Source organism: Dermacentor silvarum, chromosome 7, assembly GCF_013339745.2.
Source record: "Dermacentor silvarum isolate Dsil-2018 chromosome 7, BIME_Dsil_1.4, whole genome shotgun sequence".
NCBI lineage: Eukaryota > Metazoa > Arthropoda > Arachnida > Ixodida > Ixodidae > Dermacentor > Dermacentor silvarum.
Genome location: NC_051160.1, coordinates 145187886 through 145208021, shown reverse-complemented (window position 1 = coordinate 145208021; position 20136 = coordinate 145187886). Strand labels below are relative to the sequence as shown.

Genomic DNA, 20136 nt, shown 5'->3' with positions numbered 1-20136 from the left:
TGGCCACCTAGCGGGCGCCGTCGACTACACGGGAGACCGTAGCAGCCGACAGCGCTTTGCAAGCAGGGGTGGCTGAAGTTCGCGGTTGCGATTTCCCCTTCGTTCGGGTGCAAGACAGCTACTTCTTCGGTGACAGCTGCAGGAAAGGCGCGGACCTCTATGAAAGTAGACATGTGCATGACGTTAAAGGAATTTGGGACAATCCAGTCCGCATACGTGCCAAGTGCGTCCCGCAGACCAGCGTAACAAAGCCCAGTTACGAAGTCGAGCTCGTGGTAAGTAGCCGCTTTGTTTTGTTGACTAATGCGATGTTTCAGTCGCTTTTCGTTGTTTTTAAAATTCTATCCTTGCCACATTGCTGTTTCTGTGCCTTAATAATTTAAACACGTCGTTTGGGCAGACTATCTCGAATAACTCCGCACGGAGCGATGCCGGTACATATTGTAGCGATATTGCTACCGCTGATTACACGTGACATCGCCGAATAAGTGCCATAGAAGTCGCTTCAATAAGAGCAATTGCAAAATTGTTGATGGAGATGCGTACCCTCGTCTAGGAAATCGCCAAACGTACGGGTGAATAAAGGGGGCGAGTTAGCGTTGCACCGTCATTGCAATTCTGCTGCGCTCGTCGAACTGCCCTATCCGCACGAAGTTTTCGCGACTTGAAATTCTCTTAGTGACATGCTTCAAAACGTACAAAGCTGTAGTATGAGTATTTTTTTCTGTTAATGTTATGGAGGAGAGAACACACACGATATATTTCTAAGGCGGAGCAGCCGGCCTGGCAGCAAAACCGGCGCTGGTAGCAAGGCCGGGATTTGTTCCGTCGTCGTGATGCACGTAGCAATAATTAATACACTTTGCATAGGTACTGGATTCCTTCGTCCAGTCGGTACCCAGAATTTCGTCATAGATGCATCTTACGTAGGCCTGCAATGTCTCTTGTTGTTTTAGAGCTCCATTTGCCTGTGTAGGTTTTGCTACATTACACCGAGGGCACCGTAGCAGTGTTTTGCGGGCGAGCATTTTCTCAGCCATCCGTGATAACAATTTTATCGTCTTACGCTTAACTTGCACCACAACTATTTTTTTCTTGCATAGGTCACATATGCGCTGTATGCTTTTAATGTTGTTCTTAAATTTATTTTAGGGCAGGGGGGGGGGGGCATGTACGCCCATCATCTTATTAAGCCGAGCAAATGTCGAGTTTAGTGTGTCATTATTCGAACCATTGTAGATTATAAAATAGATGGGAGGGCGAAAAAGCATAGGTGTGCAACTATTACCAGAAATCTGATAGCAGTACTCAAATTAAGCTTAAGTTGTGTTCGGGATAAGTGCGATGGTAGTCTTACAAAACAGCTAGCATGTGGAAGGAAATCATAATACAACTGCCTTGGTTACCCTAAAAAAGTTTTGCTTTCTTGGCAGGCATCAGTACCTGACATTTTGCTGCAAGATGCACTCTGCACCTGCAAGGCAGGTAAAGGCGGACGGTGCAAGCACATTGCTGCCGTCGTCCATTACATCAAAAACGAAGAAAACAGATCATGCACAACTGGGCCAAGGCTGTGGGGCAAGCCTTCAGTGCGCGCACTTGGAACGTACAAGAAGGGATCGTGTTTGGATGGCTTCCTCAGCAAAGCAGTGGAAGGTGTTGTGCAACTGCCGCCAGATGTGGCCCCTAGTCAGGATGCAATTGTGTTAGCTGAACAGTTACTTGATGGTTTGTGGGACCACAACAGCTCGCTTGTAACAGCCATAAAACATGAGCTATCAGTGACAATTCCTAAACATGCTGAACATGAAGTTCTGGTACATGAGGAACAGATTGTAAAGGGGCATTTCCGTTTTTCGGAACTGCATCGTGGAAATGGCACGCAGCACAACACAGACGAGATGTACTGTTACATGCCAAACATTGTGATGACTGCCGAAGAAATAGCAGACACAGAAAAGAAAACACGGGACGCAGGTCGAGACATGGTGCACTGGAAAAGAATGAGAGCCAGCCGCATATCAGCAAGTAGCCGGCCTCACGACATTTTGCGTTCCAGGAAAGCACCTAATTTACTGGCGGAAAGCTTCCTTTCTGCCAAATCATTTTACTCACAAGCGACAGCTTGCGGAATAGCCCTTGAAGACGAAGCCATTTCTTGTTTTGCGAAGAGAACGGGGGCTGAAATTAGAAAATGTGGGCTTCATATAATGCTGGAGCAGCCATGGCTTTGTTGCACACCAGACACAGTAGGTTTGCACGGCTCGAGATTGTCAGTACTGGAAGTGAAGTGTCCCTATTTGTGCAAGGACAAAGCAATTGTTGACAGCAACGCAGCCGCGTCAAATGTTTTATATTTGGTGTTCCGGAATCGGCGTGTAGAACTGAAGTCATCGCACAAGTACTACACGCAAGTGCAGACATCACTATATGTTCTTGGCCTCAACAAGTGCTTTTTCTATGTCTATTCACGGGCCCAACAGATCTGCATTGAAGTGACACCTAACAACTTTATCGCACAGGCCATCCCCCGACGTGAGCAATTCTACTTTAAGCACTTTTTACCAGTGTTAACTCAAAGGATGGTGAAAACTTCCAGTTAAATTTTCATACATACACAAGGTAGATCATGCAGTTCCAGGTGCTTTAAACACCAAAGTGTAAAATGTGTCAGTTGATCCATACAAGTCCTTTCCAGCTGAAGACAAACCTTTACATTTACATCGTCAAAGGCATAGTGTGGTCTGTATAATGCCGCTGCATTAAAAAGGAACGTCATATCTCGGCATCCGATTCTTTGGAGTCGTCAAAAGAATGAAAGGGAACGACTTACTGGAGTGAGCTTCTGTAACTGCTACTGTACTTAACTTTTACGTACAATTTCACATGGTAAATTCTAAAGTATCTCTGTATTCAAGCTGCTCCTTAGCCTTCCCCTGGCAACATCATAGTCTTTCAGCTCTTTTTTGTGAATATTTAATAGCAAAATTTTCCCAACAGCCAGGTGCTGTAGCAGCTACAGCAGTTGACACCAGTAAGTTGTTCTCTCTCTTTTGATGAACTCTGCATTGAAGACACTTAATTGTCATGCTTTTTAGCGCAGTAATATTATACATCAAACTTGGGTGTTCTAAACAATATGTAAGAAGGCATGTCCTGGGTGGTAACCACACTAAAAGTGAAGGCTGAGGAAACCACTTATATACCGTTTTAGTCTCAAAACTACATGGAGCATGTGTTTGCCATGCTGTGGTGAAGCCCAAATGCTATTCTGCATTCATGCCTTGTGGTGCGACATTGTTTCATTTTTGTCAGTGTTAAGGGCAAGCAAGTCCTTGCTTTCTTCCAGCATAATAATGCTACTACATTGCCTAACATTACATATGTATTAAGGACAATCACTCAGACAGCTGTGCTAACGCTTGTAAGTTTGCAAAAAGGTTATGCGCTATTCTGTGTCATATTTTCACATTTCTGTGTCACTGAAGCCTATCTGTGCACATGGGCACACATAGGTGGACGATGCCAATTTCTACTACAAAATAAGAAGTGGCATCTGCAAGGGCAACACAAAGCGTACAAAATGTGAGTAAACACTAAAGCAGGAAAAATGAGAAACTTCTAGAGAAATAGGCACAGCTCTATCAAAAATCGTTACACACCCTACAGATCAAAACCAATTTATTTTTTTTTCACTTACTGCACTTCAAACTTTGTCACATTACTGGTTGGTCGACTTTTACATTGATGTGAAAATTATAATAAATTGTGTTCCATGGACATAACTTGCTAAGCTGTATAAATGCATGCACATTTATGTGCACTACCACATGCACAACCATGAACAAGGCACCGTAGTGAGAAGATGACAAAACAAATGAAGTTCAGAGTTGTTGCACATCTGCATACATTACAAATGGTCTTCACAAACATTTACAGAGTTCGTTAAACCTATTACTAAAATATTGGAGAAACAATGCCAACTCAGAGTGGGCAAAAAGTGACACAACTTACAAATATGCACAAGGTGAATAGCCAAGGAGGCCCGAACACAAATGTTACAAACTAGTTTCATGCACATACTCTACATAATGAATCACTTCAACCTGGTGACCACGTATTTTGCACGATAAATGTGCTCACAAACACTGAATAATTAGGATAAAGAATCATGTTATAGCTTGCAGCTTCATGCACCAGTGGTAAACATGCAGCAATCCACGAATACAGCTTAGTTTTCCAAATGTGCACACATAAGACTAAGGCCCGCATAAAAAAGTATGACATAAGACTAAGGCGAGTATTCACAAATCACCCTTGAACTGAAATGCCCTCCTAGCAAAGAAAATCTTCTTTGAAACTGAAATTTAGGGAACTTCGAGGTGGCGGTGGAGTGTTTCTTTCCCTCTGTGGAGTCAAGATGTAGCACTGATTAAGACAGCATTTACTATTATGGGCCAAAAGTACATTTCTTTTTCTGGTGGAATGGATGCACAAGGCACTATTATAGATGCCATGCTATGATTTCCTTGCATGCCCACTAATCTTTGTCCTTAATAATTGGAGCCCGCAAATTTGCCAGCACTGCACACATGTCGACTATTTTGCCAATGTGAGGAAGCAGATCAGCAGACAGTCTTTCTGACAATATTCTGAAAAGCATCATGCGCTGTATGCACCGTTCAACATGTATCCTTGCACTTGCAATCTTGTAGGTGCTGAGAACCTCCTCACGTGTAAAAGGCTCATTTGGTAGTGCAAACATTTGCATCTGAACTAAAACTCCTCGCTCCACAAGAGCACTCCTGATTTGAGGAAAGACCTTGTCAGCAAGAACAAGGTCCCCTGGCTCAAGCATGTGCAATATGCCACAGTCAGATGTGATAAGAGAGTCGGTGGCACGGTCCCCATAAGCCCTTGACATATAGCTTATGATGCCACTTGGAGTTATTCATACAAGGAATTTCACAGTGTATATTCCTTTGTAGCTAGAATGCATGATCACATTCTCATGGACAGTGCTTGGCGCCGCGCAGGGTACTTCTGTGCAGTCAATGAGAACCCTGCAGTTCACATAGTCGGGCTTGAAGCAGTTGGGCATCATCAGCTGTGTGGTTGACCGTGATGGCCAGTAAATGACTGGCCGCATTTTTGCATGGAGAGTCGAAAGGATGAGCAGAAAATGCCTTGAACATGTGGTTCTGTGCAACCCAAAAAACACCGCAACCCAAACACCATCAACGTTCATGGCATCACATGCAGCGTTCTTGACGTCGTAGGATGTTCCCCATGATGCATCTTTGCTTTCCTTCTTGCAGGGCAGAACAACCTAGAGCAGATGTTAGCGAATGAACACACATAACAGTCTTAAAAACACTTGAGAAGGGTAGCGATGGGGACTTTTTAGTGATTCATGAGGAACACTTTTGATGCAGCGTGAAACGTAACAGGACACAAGAAGGCACAAGTAAAGAAGTGTGTTGTCTTGCGCTGTGTGTTGTCTTTTCACTTGTGCCTTCTTGTGTACTATTACGTTTCGCGCTGCATCAAAAGTTAAAAACACTATTTGTCCAAACATTGCTGCATGACGTGGTCTGGACAAATTATATCAACGTGACAAGAAAGTGGATCTCGGAACAGTAATACTTCGAGGGAACAGTAATACTTCGAGACAATCAATCAATGCAAATTAAAGTAATGGAGTGAAATTGAAGGAAAATGTAGTGTAGCCAGGCCAGGCAGAAAATTTCACGTTTTGATGAAATGAAAAAATCTCTGGGCACGGATTGTAGTCTTACTGCAAAAATTCATTCTGCAGTCGACAGGATATAGGGTAATGTTTGACTATGACGGTAGTCATTTATTCTTTTATTAGGCAGTTCTAGCACCATGGTAAAATGCTGACTACTGAAAACAATGCACTGAAAAGCCCATCCTCCTAAAGTGACTAAAAAAACGTAGCTTCATTCACTGTAAACAAGCACACGCAAGATCAAATCTGTACAAAACACTCTAGTAAGCCTCATCCTACCTGCGTCTCAGCTTCACATTCTTTTAAACAACAAAAGAAGAGGCTCGGCATATCCACATCCGAGAACCATTTGCAAGGGTCTGTCTGCGTTCCTACCTGCACAAATTTAAACCACAGTGGGGTTACCTTCTTGCCATTTCTCCTTTCAACTTTGTTTTTGCACTATGCAAAGCAACAGCAGCATAGGCATCACTTGTCCAATTTTCCTCTCATACTACAAGCGCTACTGAAGAAATGTACAGTAGATTTATGACATTTTATATTTGCCTGAACTTTCCTGAAATACCGAATTTCATGAGAGGGCTTTCCTGGTTGGTAGACGCCTTAGAACTACTGCTGTGGACGGCTGTTACAGAATGGGTTGCATGGCCATAAGAGGCATGCAAAGGGAGCTTCTCCAAATCCACGTGCATTTTTCATCTACACCAAGGCTGTGCCATTTCCTTTTAGGTGCAGACCTTCTTTCAGAGACAAAGAATGTAGCTGCTTTCAGCTCTTGTTTTGGTAAGAGTAATCCTGAAAACGTTGAACATACTGGTAGCTGTAGGGCGTGTTCAAAAGCATTGTTATTGCTGTTAGCAACATTCAGGTATGCTCAGTTCCTGGTAACATCATGGATGAACAACTGCCGCTGTGATTTATTCAGCACTAAAGATTGTTCGTACTTAAGTTGCAGGGTCAGCTGCCAAAAATCTCTCTTAGCTTATAAAGTTACTTTAGAGGAATGCTTAAAAATTTCTTTATAATAAAAGAATGCAAAGACATTGAGGTGAAAACGTGGGTTTCTGCTGGTGGAAATAAACGGTTCGTAGTGAGTGCTTGTGTAACCTTTCTTGTGCATGTGTGCAGCTGTTCGAGTTATGAATATTGCACTCTACAATAGCAAACAGTGGTAAGTCCTAAAAAGCTTCATAATCCGCCCAGACAAAGGGAGCACAACCTATTCAACAATACCTGCACTTGTGTGCACTGCAGTTGCACCACCCATCTTGGTCATCAGGAACTGGCAACACACAGCTCCATGTGGCTTGTCCATGCTGCTCACGTGGCCGGAGCCTGCATGATATTATTGTTTAAGCAAAATGAACAAAGCACTAAAGAGACTGTGCTTGTTCCGCATTAACAAGTCTATCCATATAAACAGCATGCGTACGTTGGCAGTGTTAACAGGTGGCATTTATGTACCAGAAATATAGCTAGAACAAGCTGCTAATGGGCGCAATTTTATGACGGCAGGAAGAGTTCTTCAGACCATTTATAATTCCATTATTAGAATGTCACAACAACTGCTGTATTAGAATAAAGACAGCAGAGTCCGAAAAGCTTAATTTAGAGCAAGTAGATAAGCTTGAATGGCACATGCAGCAATGTCAAAAGTATAAATCCAAAAGTATCTTTAACATTCTCTCCAGCTAAGAAAGAAAGCATGTGTCCACTCAAAACAAAACTTGTGCTGTACAGTACCTTGCTTGCAACGTGAAGGACTTGTGGCTTTCATGCCTCTTTCGTTTCAGTTTATCTGTTACTGCTCTTAAAGAGTCTCCTTGGCTGACTCTGTAGTTAGTTATGATTGCCACTAGTTATGATTTATTGCATAGAACAGCTAAAAGGTGGTCTATTAGGGAAAGAGAGAGGATAACGAGAGAAGGGAAGCAGACGAGTAGAGGGAACACACAAGGTGCACGATACGGATAGCTGCAGAAGAATGTCCTTCAGTAGACTTAAGTAGGCTGGTGATGGATGATTTCCGCTACGCAAAGGAACACATTTAATTCTCTTATACTTATATTTTGCACTGTGCTTAGCATTTACCTTTAATACGTGTGTGCAGTAGCAACTTTGGTAGACCTGTACACACTTGGAAACAAGGTTGGTAGATAGGCAGGGCTTCTCGGATCGTTCGACTTCTCGCCATTTAAAAAGTGACAGCTGCAGATCTTGGTGTGTCTGGTAGGCTGCCATGGACTGCCATCTGCACTAAATGAACTAATACGCAAAAATTGCCATCATAACACGCACGAATGCAAGCACACAGAACGTTACCAGGCACTGCGCTCCTACGCCTCAAAATACATTAACAAATGATTAGAATTAGCACAGCGTGCACACGCAAAATGTATTCAGCTGTGAAACAAACATAACACTCTACGTGGTAACTGCACAGACAGTAGGAAGCTGTGATGACTTCTCGAACATGAGGCGAATTTTTCTGCGAGAATCTAACAACAGTACCATAACCATATGCAGCTGCTAACTGCAAGTCTACATCTTTTCTAACACATTTTCCAAGCAACCACAGCAGCAGAGATATTCGCGAGCGAAAATAATAAAGCTATTAAAGAAGCATTTGTCTAATCATTCCGAAAAAAAGGCAGCGTGATTCGACCCCATTAAAACGAGGCGAGGCAAAGACCTCAGATTTAAAAAGAAATCGACAACAGTTATTCAAGAAGAACTTAGCAACGGTTCAACACGCCCGAAAGCACATAAAATAGATCCAAAAACATAATTGCTGGCGCGACGATTTCACGGGCCGCATAAAACAAAAACAAAACAAAAATGCTTGGAAGGATGTTCAGCAGCTTTAACACGCAACACGATGAACTCGTGCAGCTGTGCGCCCTAGCTAGAGCAACACGGTAAAGAAGCGGCAAGCGGCATTCAGAACCTGTGAAGTGCCTTTAGCCTGCATGCTGCACCGCGTTCGAACCGAACCAAAATATGGGCAGGCCGTGATGAACTTCTTCGCTTGCCCGTGTCAACATGATCGAGTGCAGCAAACAACGAGATGGCAAGTCGAAAGCGTGGTAACAAGAAGCGACGCATTAACGCAGAAAATGACGAAGGGGCTCACTGTTGTGTTGCGTGGTTCATGCGAAGGAGCAGACAAGTTTCCAGGGGCGAAGCAACGTTTATTGCCACATGTTCATCGGTGCGTGGCTGTTCGAGATAAGCCCGCGCGCAGGTTGCGGCGCACGCCTTTTATTCGTATTGCGCGCCTGCGCATTAGAGAGTGCGGCGATAGGCCGGACACCGCATTCCTCCCCTTTTATATTGGCTAATTTACCAAGCTAAACTCCAGCTTGATATCGGTCCGGTGGTCGACGGTCCCTAGTCGGGTAGCGTCTTGCACCCGCCGTCTGGATGTCTTGCGAAGCGGCAGGACCACTGGTGGTAGGAGCGGAGGATGTCACTGGGTCGACGCTTGGTGGAAACGCCAGGAACTCGTATCCCTCCTGGTCAGATGCCTCGCGGTCCGGATCCGTGGTCCGCGCGAGCAGCTGGTCCTTGTGACGACGCCAGGTGAAACTTCCTCTGGGTGTGGTAGCACGAACGGTAAGACACAGGGCCGGACTGCCACACAACAACACCAGGGACCCAGTTTGGTCTGCCTCGATAATTGCGAGCCATCACTTGGTCACCGACTGCTATGTCACGATCACGAAGTGGGCGAGCCACGGATTGCTTGAACTGATTATATGCAACCCTTCCTCCCACCGCTGGCTTGACAACATCGAGTCGATTTCGCAGCCGTCGCCCTAGTAACAAGTTTGCTGGTGACTCATTTGTTGTCGCATCGGGCGAGTTGCGATAGTTAAGCAAAAACTTGTGAAGCCTCAGTTGTAATGTGTCCGCTCCGCTAGATTTACGAAGAGCGTTTTTAAGTGTCTGAATAAAACGCACTGCAAGCCCGTTTGAGCTGGGATGATACGGTGCTGTAAGCACGTGACGACAGCCCAATTCTTTTACAAAAAGCTTCAACTCTTCGGAAGTAAACGGCGGGTGGTTATCAGTGACAATGGTTTCTGGGAAACCAAACCGGGCAAACAGCTCTCTGTCTGTCAACAGTAGCATCCGACGTAGTCGAGCGCATAACAAACACTTCCGGCCACTTGGAGTGCGCGTCCACGACTACAAGAAACATTGCGTGCAAAAAGGGGCCAGCAAAATCGATATGTACGCGCTGCCACGGTGCTGTCGGCCAAGACCAAGGATGCAGGGGCGCTTTGCATGGCTCGCAACGTTGTTCTTCACAACTTACGTAGGCCTTGACACGATGCTCGAGGTCCGCCTCGATGGACGGCCACCACACGTAGCTGCGCGCCAGCAGCAAGTTGCGCAACTTTGCCGGCACGATCACTCGCATCCCGAACATGATGCAGCCTTGGTGAACTGTGAGCTCGTTGCATCTGTCAAAAAAAGGCTTCAAATCTTTTTCAGTCACAGACGCCGGCCTCCCCATATTTATGAAATCTATCACTTTACAAAGCAAGGGGTCCCTAGTGGTTGTTCGAGCAATGTCCTGGCTTGAAACTGGCATTGATTGCAACCACAATGAATAAAAAGTTTCCTATCTTTCATGTGTTTCGTCTTTCACAATTGATAGAGGCAGGTGCGAAGAGAAATTGGCTTCAGCATTCTCGCTTGATTTTTTGAAGATAAGCAAATACCGGTAAGCGGACAATGTGACAGCCCATCGCTGCAAACGCGCTGCTGCGATTGTCGGAATGCCGGTTGTTGGGTTCGATGGGGGTGAAATGCGAAAACACCCGTGTACTTAGATGTAGGTGCACGTTAAAGAACCCCAGGTTCTTCTTCTTCTTTCTGGGGTTTTACGTGCCAAAACCAGTTCTGATTATGAGGCACGCCGTAGTGGGAGGCTCCGGATTAATTTTGTCCACCTGGGGTTCTTTAACGTGCACTACAACGCAAGCACACGGGCGTTTTTGCATTTCGCCTCCATCGAAATGCGGCCACCGGGGCCGGGATTCGATCCCGCGACCTCGTGCTCAGCAGCGCAACGCCTTAGCTGACTGAGCCACCCCGGCGGGTAACCCCAGGTGGTCCAAATTTCCGGAGTCCCCCACTACGGCGTGCCTCATAATCAGGTCGTGGTTTTGGCACGTAAAACCCCATAACTTAATTTTTTTTTTGGGGGGGGGGGGGCAAGATGGTTTGCAGCGGTTTATGGTCGGTGACTAATGTGAACGAACGACCGTAAACGTAGAAATGAAACTTAACACCAAATATTATTGCAAGGGCCTCTTTCTCAAGCTGGCTGTATTTATTTTCGGCATCGGTCAAGGTACGCGATGCGAAAGCGATTGGCTTCGTACTGCCATCATCCAAAACATGAGAAAGAACAGCGCCTAAACCATAGTGCGATGCGTCGCATGATAGCTGCAATGGTTTGCACGGGTTGTAGTGCGCCAAAGTCGGTGGAGAGGCTAGCAAGTTCTTTATCTTGGTGAACGCTTCCTGGCAACACTCATCCCAGCACCACGGGGCGTTTTTACGTAGCAACCTGAAAAATGGTTGCGCCACCGTTGCTAGGTCAGGAAGGAACTTGCCGTAGAAATTGACGACTCCCAGGAACGACTGCAGCTGCTGCCTGTCTTTAGGGGCTGGAACCTTGAGGAGTGCGTCAACCTTCTCCGTCATTGACGAGATGCCTTGTGCGCTGATAGTGTGTCCAAGGTAGCGAAGGTCCTGTTGGAAAAACGAACGCTTCTCTTTCTTGACACGAACGCCTCTTTCAAGAAGTCGTTTTAACAGTCTCCAGATTGATGAAATGCTCTTCGTCATTTTTAGAAGTCACCAGAATGTCGTCTAGGTAACAGCAAACCCCGTGTAAGCCCTTCAGCATGGTGTCAGTTATTCTTTGGAAAATCCCGGGAACGGACGAAATTCCAAACGCGAGTCGATTAACAGCAAACAATCCTTTCTGCGTATTCAACGTGAGGTATTGTGTTGACGACTCAGACATGACCACTTGCTGATAAGCCCGGCTGAGATCAATCTTCGAGAAATGCTTAGCTCCCTACAAGGCTGTGAACAGGTCGTCCACCTTCGGTATTGGGTAGCGGTCGACATCAAGGCGCGGGTTACCGGTCGTCTTGTAGTCGCCGCAAATCCGTATGCTACCATCTTGCTTGATTACGGGTACCGCAGGCGTAGAGTATTCCAATGTCGTAACCGGCGATATAATTCCCAGATGTTCCATTTTAGCCAATTCAGCGTCGAAAACTTTTTGCAACGCGAACGGAACATTCCTGGCTTTTAGGAATCCCGGCTTCATATCAGGTTTAAGAAAAAGTTCGGCGCGCTCTTCCGTTATCGTGCCTAACTCGTCTTTGAAAAGGGGTGTGTAGTTCGCCAGCAATGCGTCTAGCCTCTTTTTTACGCTGATATGACTAGGAGTGTCTGATCTTCTAATGTTGTTCAGGTTCCAGATTTTCGCCCACTCCAGCCGGACGGCGTGGAGCCACTCTCGGCCCAATAGAGGTGGTCCCTTGTGGTCTACGACGTAGTGGAAGAATTGCAGAATGGTCGCCGTGCTGCACGTTGACCGAAGAGACGCCCTGGGGTCGTACCAGTGCTCCTGTGTAGGTACGAAGTTTAACTGTAGTAGGCTCCAGCACAACTGCAGGAAAGAGCTGACGGAACGCGTCTTTGACATGACGGGAACAGCCGCTCCCGTGTCTAGCTCCATGTTCACCAATGCGCCGTCGATGTTCATCTGCACGGTGACAGGGTCGCTCTGAGCTGCCGACACGCCGTTTAGACTGAGGGTGGAAGCTTTCCGTGACACAACCGTCAGCATCTTCAAACTATTTTTCACCTGCTTTTTCTTAGAAAAAGTCTTACCACTGCTTCGGCAGGCTCTCTGAATATGGCATTTTTTTTTTGTTGTTGCAACTGAAACAGGTTGCGCCCAAGTGAGGTCATGCTTCACTCGTGTGTTTTGGCGAACCACAGCGAAAACAGCTTTTGCATGTTTTCTGCGCCTCAGCTTGCACCTTGTGCACATCGCTGACTGCGGCGTCGGTGCCGCGTGCCTCAGCAGAACTCTTCTTAGCCGCCTCCATTGCAAGAGCCCGTTCCACCGCTTTCTGGAACGTAAGCTTGCTATCTTCCGTGAAAAGCACTCGCTGAATGTCTTCTCGTAGCAGGCCGCACACGAAGCGGTCCCGAAGGGACTCGTCAAGGGCGCTTCCAAACTCGCACGTTTCTTTCTTTCTTTCTTTATTTCCTTGAAGACCCCACACGGGGGTATTACATAAGGGATGGGTTTACAACAATAGTTAAAACAATATTAGTTAAGGTGAGAGAATCGTTGACACTTCTTCCGTGAATGCAGATGAACTGGTGATGGCAGCGATGTGGTAGGGAAGGCCGTTCCAGTCTACAATGACGCGAGGGAAAAAAGAAGACGAAAAAGTGACAGTGCGCACTTTGGGGCGAGCGACACTTAATGAATGACCGGTGCGAAGTGATATTCGTGCTGGTGGTGAGAGCGGGATGACTGTAATAAAATCTGTGAAATAAAGATGGGCTGGTGATGCGACGGCGATACGAAAGTGTTGGTAAACCGGAATCTGCTTTTAAGGATGATATGCTGATGTCGTAAGAATATGCAGAGTGAATGAACCTAGTAGCACGATACTGTACGGCTTCAAGGGCGTTAGTGAGGTAAATTTCATGCGGGCACCATATGCCAGAAGCGTATTCAAGTTTAGGCCTGATGAACGATTTGTATGCTAGTAGTTTTATGTGGGGAGAGCGTTTTGTAAGTGGCGTTTAAAAAAACCTAGCTTTTTGCTAGCATATCATATAACGTTATTCACATGCGAACACCAGTCAAGGTCGTCAGAAATAGCGATGCCTAGATGTTTGAAGGATTTTACTGGTTCAATAGGCTTGTTACATATTACATAAGAGAATCTGAGGGGATTTCGACGGCGGGATATTGACATAACCTTGTATTTAGAAGGATTTAGTAGCATTAGCCAGTCATCACACCAATTTTGAATATTGTTTAGGTCGTTCTGAAGCAATATTTGGTCACGGATGTTACTTATGGTTCTGTAGACAACACAATCGTCAGCAAATACGTGGATATGACTAGAGACACTAAGTGGTAGATCATTAATATATATTAAGAACAGGAGGGGACCTAGCTCAGAACCCTGCGGAACGCCTGATGCTACGGGAAGCGGATTAGAAACATTGTTATTTATTTGCACAAACTGGGAACGATTAGCAAGAAATTCTTTTATCCATTTTAGTACGTTAGGGTGAATATTCAACTGTGAAAGTTTTAGAAGCAGGCGTTTATGAGCTACTTTGTCAAAAGCTTTTGCGAAATTAAGGAAAATTGCGTCGGTCTGTGTTTTAGTATCGAGGTTTGAATGTAGATCATGAAGAAAGATGGCCAACTGGGTTTCACAAGACTGTCCCTTACGGAAACCGTGCTGTGATGAATGAAAAAAATCGTTTCAGTCGAGAAAGTCCATCAAGTGAGAGAAAATGATATGTTCCATGATTTTGCAGGCGACGCTTGTTACGGAAATTGGGTGGTACTTTAGTGGCGAGTCTCTGTTACCTGATTTGTACACCGGAACGACCTTGCCCACTTTCCATTCAATCGGCAGGTTACCTGTGGTTAATGACTGGGAAAACAACAAGATTAAATAAGAAGCAGAAATGATTTTGGTGTTTTTTAGCAGTTTTGAAGTAATTTTGTCATGGCCAGCAAATGATTTTCTGTTACACTGCAGATACCGTTTAATGAAAAAATGATGGCAGGCATTTCTGACACGGCCGGAGAAGAAATGTTTTGAATGAGCTTATCGGATTCTATGGTGAAAACAGACGAAAATGTTGTGTTGAAAACGTTAGCGCAGTCAGTGTCTGATAGAGGATCACCCATTTCGTTCAGAATAGTGACAGTGTGGGTTGTCTGGGAATTAATGACGTGCCAAATTTTTTGGGGTTATTTGCTATCAAGCGATGAAGGTCGTTATGATAGAACAAGTGTTTAGTGTTTAGTTCTGCGGATAGCTTTCAAGTATAAATGCTCTGACTCATAGTATCTTTCCCAGGCGCCGGGGTTAGGTTTCATTATAGCGGATTTTTCTTCTCGAGTGTTTTAAGTGCTTTATTGAACCATGACTGATTTCGGCTAGCGTGAACGGTAATAGTTGGAATGAACTTGTCTGCTAAGGTGTTAAGTTTATTCTGAAAGAGAGACCAGTTATTTTCCACAGATTGAAAATGAAAGCTTGACTCGAATATTTCATAAAAGTCGTGTAGTTCTTGATTTATTGCAGCGTACTTGCCTTTGTCGTAAAGACGGATGACCTTTTTGTATGAACGGCGTAAACTGGGAGTAAAGGTAAAGGTGGCATGAATTACTTTATGATCACTAATTTCGCGAAGATAGTTAATGGTTGACAGGCTTTCGAGATGAGTGGTTAGTATAAGATCTAAAATGTTCTCAGTAACCTGTGTAATGCGTGTTGGTTTAGTTACCAATTGCCTTAAGTTAAAGTTAAGGAAAACGTCAAGGAAATCTTTAGCACCTGCTTGGCTGGAACGTAACTGCGCAGAAGACTAGTCAATGTTCGGATAATTAAAGTCTCCGAAGAGCAAGATACGTGCATTAGAGTACTTTTTAGTTAAATTAATCAGGATATTATTAAGCTTGAGGGGAAAATCAACAGTACTGTTAGGGGGGCGATAGCAAACACCGACAAGTAGCAGCTGGGGGTTAACATTGAACTTTAGCCATAGAATTTCTAGTTCAGATGATACGTTGATTATGGAGCAGGATAGCTGCTTATTCACAGCAATAAGAACACCCCGCCCCCCCCCCCCCCCCCACAGACCCATGCCTATCTTTGCGGAACACTACAAAATTAGGGAGGTCAGCAAGAATTTCTGCGTCAGAAACGTCGTCAAAAAGCCATGTTTCGGTGAGTAAGAGAAGATTACTTTCAGATGATGACAGAAGGTTTGATATCATATTACGTTTAGGAAGAAAACTGCGTATGTTAGAGAAAGTAACTGATAAACAAAAGGGCGGTTTAGGACACGGTGTAGAACCTTTAACTATGAGATGGTTGTTACGTGATAGCTATAATTCTTTAACTGTTTGCGATGAGTCGTCAAAAAAGAATCGCTTGGGTCCGATATGTAATGTTCTATACCGAAGTGAAAAAGGCACAGATTTGCTTTTCGCGAATGTGATAAGGTGCTTGAGCGCGGTCTGAGTTTGCTTGGAAAAATCTTCGCCGATGCTGTAAGCTGTACCCTTCAACTTCCGTGCGTTTGCCAAAATTGCGTCTTTTGTTTTAAAATTACTGAATTTTACGATAATGGGACGGTTTCGACCGGTTATTTGGCGTCCAAGGCGATGTGCACGTTCTATTTCATCAGGTTTAACAGTACAGTTCAGGTACTCGGAGCAGTGGCGGATGATTATTTCCTCAGAGCGCGCGAAGGATTCGTTGGAAGAAGTGTCAGGTATGCCACAAAATATCAAATTACTTCGTCTAGAGCGGTTTTCGGCATCCTCCATTCGGTTTTCCAGAGTACAGACACGACGAACAGTTTGAACGGTGTCGGCTTGTACGCTCAGCAGCTGCAGTCGCATAGGTTCTATATGCTGACAGCTGGTTTCCACAGTGGCCAGTCTCTTGCTCAGGTCTGAAAGGACGTCTGTTGTTTCTTTCCGTTGTTTTTAAGTCTTCCACATCGTCCAGCAATTTCGACTGTCCTGCAGATAGCTTTTTTAATTCTGCTAGAATGGCAGCCGTGTCAGGGCCAAGATTAGTCTCGATATCCCCAGCGAGCAGCAAGAGAGAGCGTACAACCGAGATGCGATCACCAATAATAGTAAGCAAACACTGCAGGCTTGGCAGCTGGACCAGAAAGTAATTACTAGATTTTTTAGCAAACAGGCTGCATGATCGACTAACCTGCATGACGGGAGGAAGCTGATTAGGCGTCTGTCTAGCGGCACAGCCACCAAGCCTACAAAGGGATGTAGAAGGTAGCGGCGGCTTTAAAGCCGGCGCTTCCAGGAGTGTCACTGTCGATGGTTTCTGCCAGGATGAAATGAGGACCACAGGCTCCGATAGAGGTGTCTTCCACTCCCAAGCACCAGAAACTGTGCAAAGAGTGCACTCGTCATTGCCACGGGGCGGCAGCTTGAATGCGCGCACCGTTGTCGTCCAAGTCGAAGCACAAACAGCAGGAAAATCCGGCCTACCCGGCGAAGCGCTGCTCTGCACAGCGCTGTCGGAGGACGACCATACGCATGCGGAAAGAACACGCGTCGAAGAAGGGTAGATACGAGGAAGCAGCGTTAAGATGATCATACTGACGAGCACCTGCATGACGGAAGGAAGCTGATTAGGCGTCTGTCTAGCGGCACAGCCACCAAGCCCACCGACAGTTTACTGCGACAGTTTACGAAGCTCGGCAACATAACTAGATAAGGACTCGCCTTCTCGTTGACATCTCCGGTGAAACTTGGCCCGTTCTCCAATGACGGGCGGCTTCGGGGACAGGTGGTCGCTCAAAACTTTCTTGAGGTCTTCGAAACTCTTCGTAGAAGGCAGTTCTGGAGCTGTTAATGACTTCAAAAGCCCGTAGGTCTTCGGACCGATAATGCTCAAGAAGGCGTGTACCTTGACGCCGTCGGGTACTCGGTTAACAATCAGGAACGACGTAAGCCACTCTTCGTACGAAGCCCAATCGCTGGCAGACTCGTCAAAGGGTTCCAGCTGGCCCAGTCGCCCAGCGAAGTGCGTCACTGCTGCCTCGGCCCCAGTCATGACGACAGTCACAGGCTTCGTAAACTGCAAAAAGACAGTCTTCTTCACCGAGTGAATTTCGGAAACACTTGCCTTTCAAACTGAAGAACGACGTCTTCAAATCCCACCCTTGTCGCCAGTTGTGTTGCGTGGTTCATGCGAAGGAACAGACAAGTTTCCAGGGGCGAAGCGACGTTTATTGCCACATGTTCATCGGCGCGTGGCTGGTCGAGAAAAGCCCGCGCGCAGGTTGCGGCGCACGCCTTTTACTCGTTTTGCGCGCCTGCACATTAAGGAGTGCAGCGATAGGCCGGACACCACACTCACCTTTCCCGACGAACGGCGGCGATCCATTGTTTCCGTCGCTCCTGCTCATGAGGCCTCGCGGGGAATGGGTAAAACCGCGTCCCCGGCGAGTTTTTGTAGGTGTTTGAGCACCCCACCACACAGCAATTGTTATTCGACATGCTTTGAAGTTTCGCCAACCACACACATGCGACGGACGTTGCTTATTTCACTACGTCCCAGGCAGCACAACCAGGCTGGCCCCAGCACGGCAATATCACGGCAAACACCGGCACAAATCTAGGCCCGAAACCGGCAGCGCTACCCGCGTCAAGAATGGCCCAGCGTGGCCATGCCACTAAAGGGCCTATTTCGGCCATTGTGTGGCAGCGCCAATATAGGCAGATAGCCGGCTCTGCCCTTCATTGCCATTCTAGTGTCCCACCTTGCCTACTGGCAGCGCCGGTATTGGTCAATAGCCGGCTCTGCCGCTTTTAGTCAATTTATTGTCCCGCATTACCCACTGACATGGCCATATTGGCATATTGTGATGTATGTGGGCGATGCCGTTATTTCCTACGATTTTAAATTACGCAAATATTGCACGGTATATGCTCGATGCAACATGCCATAATCTACTATAAAATCACAAAATAATATGAACAATTTCTTTATTGGTCTTAAAAAAGGTTGATAGAGATTGTAGCTCGTATCCCCAATCCTGTGGGCCACCTACGAAAGCTTTGTTTATGACGCTACGGGGGGTTGAGCCGCTTCGGCGTAACGCCGCCTTCTGCAATAGTCGACGGCGCCTGGCAGCCACATTCTTATGAAGTCTTGCGCTTGGTTGATGTCGATGTCTGCGTCTCTCAGGCACCATCTGCATACAATACATATACCTTTATTATCCCAACACTGTCAGCAGTGCTTAACATAAGCAAAAGGTACAAAAGTGAGAAATTAAATGCGTATCACCTGTTCCCACTCTGCATAGCCGGGTGTTAAACAGTCTCTTGCTTTTCTTCCCATGCAGGCTGCACGGCAGTTGAACTGCATGGTCCATGATGGCGTTCATTATATTGAAGGCAATCTCCCACAGATATGATTTGTCCATTCAAACAAATTGTTGAAGCTGAAAAAAAGAAGCAGAAATACGCAAAAATTAGGTAGGAAATGCCGCTGCATCTAAATATGCGACTTTTGTTCTAACTAGGCAATTATGATTAATTATGCCTTCATCACAAGACTTCTCGTAAGTGCTTGTGGGTAGCTGTACTTAGCCTTTGGTAATGCGTAAGCTTTTAGAACAGAGGTAGCAAAGAAAGGGTGCATTGTTTCATGATAAACACCTAATACAACAGATTATACTCTTGCAAGAAGTTCTGAACACCAGTCAGCTCGCAGAATGTACTTCCTGAGTAAGGAATTACGACAATCCAACTTTGGTCTTCTTGAGTGTACTAGCCGAAATGTGCCGTTCTGCGTGTTTTCAAACAGACAGTGCGTTTCAGCTGACGCTGAAGCGGTGCAGCACCGTCTACGTACATAGTAAAAAGTGGCCGTACATTATCTCTGTAAAAAAACAAAATACACGTATTAGGCAATGCACTTAGTTGAAACACTATACTTGAGAATAAAAATAAGACAATTGTACTTACCTTGCGATAATTGAGTTTATTTTGCAGTAAATGCAGTTTTCCAACGTTTTGCTAGTTGTTCATGTTTCACCCAATAGCAGTGTGGAACCAAGCTTGTAGTGCCGAAGGTCAAGCCGCTGGTACTGAACACGTTGCTGGACAAGTTGATGCATGCTTCGCAAGCAAAACATGGTGCCAGAAATGTGGGCTACGACAACTCACAGGCAGAAGCAGAATGTGTACGGGTCCCTCGTCCTCCGAGAGTCACCACGTTTTTTTGGAAGCGGGCGAGGTCCGCGCAGGGAGCAACAAATTTGACAGGGCATTATTCACGCTTCTTTGTGCGCCCATCCGGTTCTGATTAGCAACGCAGGCTCGGCTGTGCGCATTATAGACCGTTCATACCTTCTACACTGCAAAGCGAGGGAACGCCGGGAAAACGTGGTGAAAGTGAAACGCATTCTCGGTATTTTGACGTCACTTCGCCTGATAGTAGTGAAGAACGACACGCGCACGTTTTTTTATTCTTTTATTTATTTATTTTTTCTTTTTCCAAAAGCTGCTGCGGCTGAAGGAGCAG

At 45.7% G+C, this 20136-nt stretch overlaps 1 long non-coding RNA gene across 1 annotated transcript; it reads right to left on the bottom strand.

Moving 5' to 3' along the window:
* Positions 1-5237: 5237 nt before the first annotated feature.
* Positions 5238-18176, bottom strand: LOC125947005 (uncharacterized). Its single transcript, XR_007468062.1, has 5 exons — positions 17962-18176; positions 7844-8008; positions 6986-7087; positions 6032-6127; positions 5238-5329 (listed from the first exon to the last, which is right to left on the bottom strand). It is a non-coding gene; the product is annotated as an uncharacterized LOC125947005 (long non-coding RNA).
* Between the last annotated feature and the right edge of the window lie 1960 nt (positions 18177-20136).